The following is a 3,148-nucleotide window of genomic DNA, read 5'->3' on the forward strand; positions in this document are numbered from 1 at the left end:
ACGGACCTTTATGCAAAAATGGAAATGCTCGCGTGAATTTGTGACATTTATACATAAGGATATATGACCTTAAACAAAGTTTTTGTGCTGAGGACGCACACGCATCATCTGTCAAAGCATCTGACAGGGCAAGCCATTACACTAATGCAGGGTTAGGCAACGTCGGTCCTGGAGTGCCGCTGTCCTGTAGAGTTTAGCTCCAAACCTAATCAAACACACCTGAACAAGCTAATACACTAGGGATGCGCCGATCCGATACTCATATCGGGTATCGGCTCCGATAGTGCCATTTTTCTCGGATCGGGTATCGGTCAGAGAGGGCCGATCCAAATCTGAGATTTTTTATTTTTCCCCCGATTGTGCGAATTATTCTGTGTTACTTCTGAAGCCATACGATAGCTTAATGTGAGCTACATATGAATATTTAAGTCCTTACATTAAAGTTCACACAAACTCTTTTCTCCGCTGTCAGTCATTCGTTCAGCCTTTAAACCCTGGTCGCATTCGGTTACGACAGTCAGCTCTCTCCAAGATCATTCTGTGTTCCCATTATACTTGATTTGTAAATACATGTCTATGATTTTGCAAAAAGGACTTTATCTTCTTGCCGGAGTTTAATGTTGTTTTGTTACTTACTACCGGGTGTCTGTGAGAACAAAACACGGGCGTAGAAAATTAATTGTTTTTAACGTGCACAGTAAATGAAATTTAAAACTGTTAAAAGAAAGGCTCAGCTGTTGCACAGATATAATACACTACGCATCAATTTCTCTTCCCTTTGTGCTTTGCAGTTTTTAACACGAAGCGCTTACAATGTGTGCATCCGGTGTGCAGAATGATGCACTTGAAGCAACACGGCATCAGGATGCGCACATTGTAAGCGCTTCGTGCTCATAGACTGTATAAAAACAGTTCGTGCTGCACTGTATTTGTTTTGTCCTATCGTATCTATCATATGTTGTTGTCTTATTAAAAAATATGCTATACATTTAAAAAGAAATGCATTTTAATTTTATAGTATATACACTTGTATATAAATACATTCATGAATGTTTTTAATGAATGGATTTTATAATAATACAAATAGCAATGTGTAACATTTTACCATATGTAGTGCAACACTATTATTTGTTCCCCACAAACTATAGTTTTTTCACTAAATGTTTGGATTTCTAAAATTATTGTGCACTGATTATTCTAGAATAACTTTTGCTGCCGAATTATCCACTAACCTTGTTTATGATAATATGATTTTTGTCATAGATTATAAATATACATAGGCCTATATTTTTTTTCATATTTGTTTATTTTATTTTTCTTTATAATGAAGTAGTCTGTATCTAGTAGATTGTGAAAGAATGATTATCAGTTCCACACACAGAGATATATAAATTCTACATTTATTTAAATGAGGGAACAAAAACTTCACTGGTATCGGATCGGTATCTGCCAATACGAACCCTAGGTATCAGAATCGGTATCGGAGGCGAAAAAGGCGGATCAGAGAATCCCTAGCAGGCACAGCACTCATTTCAGGATGTGATCGTGTTTGTGTGCTGTCTGCGTCACTCATAGTACGTGCCTATATCGTGCGCTACATCGAACATTTTTTCTATCGATATCGAAGAAGGTGTACCGTCGATAAATATCGATACCATTTTATCGCCCAGGCCTATATCAAACCCTCAAGAAATTAATAATCAGTTTAAATTATTTTATTCTTCTTTATACCAGTCTAATTCCCTTAAAGATTCTAATCTTATAAACAACTCTTTTGAAAATCTCAACATCCCTCAAATTAGCAACGAGTCAAATGCCAAATTAGATGATCCTATTAGTTTAACTGAAATCCTGCAGGCTATTTCACAGATGCAAAGTGGAAAATCCCCAGGCCCAGATGGGTTCCCAGCTAAGTTTTTTTTTTAAGTTTTGTCTTCAGCTTTCTCCATTGCTTCTTTCGGTTTTTGAAGAATCTCTAAATAATGGTAGTTTACCCTTTTCCATGCGTCAAGCATTAATTTCACTGATCTTGAAACCCAATAAAAACCCACTCGACTGTGGGTCTTATCGTCCAATATCCCTCCTTAATGTTGACATGAAAATTTTGGCTAAGGTTCTCTCTCTAAGGCTGGAAACAATTGTGCAAGACATTATTCACCCTGACCAAACGGCCTTTATAAAAAACAGACAGGGTTTCTTTAATCTTAGAAGGTTGATGAACATAATTAATACCTCGTCAGATTTATCAATACCGGAGGTCTTAGTCTCTCTCGATGCGGAAAAGGCTTTTGACCGCATTGAGTGGGACTATCTTTTTTATACATTAAAAAAGTTTGGGTTTGGTGATAAATTTGTGTCCTATGTGATAAACAAATGGTATAAGCTCTGAATATTTTTCACTTTACCGTGGGACGAGACAGGGTTGCCCCCTGTCCCCTTTTTTGTTCGCTATAGAGCCTCTTGCAATAGCTTTTCGTTCTAATCACAATATATCTGGTATTTTTAGAGCAGGTAAAGAACAGAAAATTTCTCTCTATGCTGACGATGTAGTGTTGTACGTCTCAAATCCGGAAGCCTGTTTTCCTTATGTTTTGGATATTTTGAAACAGTTCAGTAGTGTTTCGGGCTATACATTTTATTTAAATAAGAGAGTTCTTCCCAATTAATTCGGCTGCAAGGGCTCTTTCAGTATCAGCGTTCCCATTTAAATTAGCCTCAGATTATTTTTGTTACCTGGGAGTTATAGTAATGAGGAAACGCGTAGATTTTTCAAGCATAATTTTATTCCAATTTTGGATCGAACGAAACAGGATCTTGCTAGGTGGACAATTCTTCCACTATCGCTTGTAGGTGGAATTAATGCAATAAAAATGAATATTTTGCCTAAATTTCTTTCCTTATTTCAAAACATTCCGGTCTTTATACCAAAAACTTTTTTTTACAAGACTTTAAATCGAATATTTTCAGATTTTTTTTGGAATGGAGGCCCAGCAAGGATTCAGAAATGATTTCTCCAGCAACCCAAAAGATTAGGCGGATTTGCTTTTCCTCATTTTTTATTTTATTACTGGGCAGCGTAATTCTTGTATATTACAATTGTGTTGTAATACATTTGTATGTTTCTGGATTATAACCCCCCCCCCCCTTC

This window comes from Sinocyclocheilus rhinocerous, unplaced genomic scaffold (assembly GCF_001515625.1).
Source record: "Sinocyclocheilus rhinocerous isolate Xijiao unplaced genomic scaffold, SAMN03320098_v1.1 scaffold4823, whole genome shotgun sequence".
Taxonomy (NCBI): Eukaryota; Metazoa; Chordata; class Actinopteri; order Cypriniformes; family Cyprinidae; genus Sinocyclocheilus; species Sinocyclocheilus rhinocerous.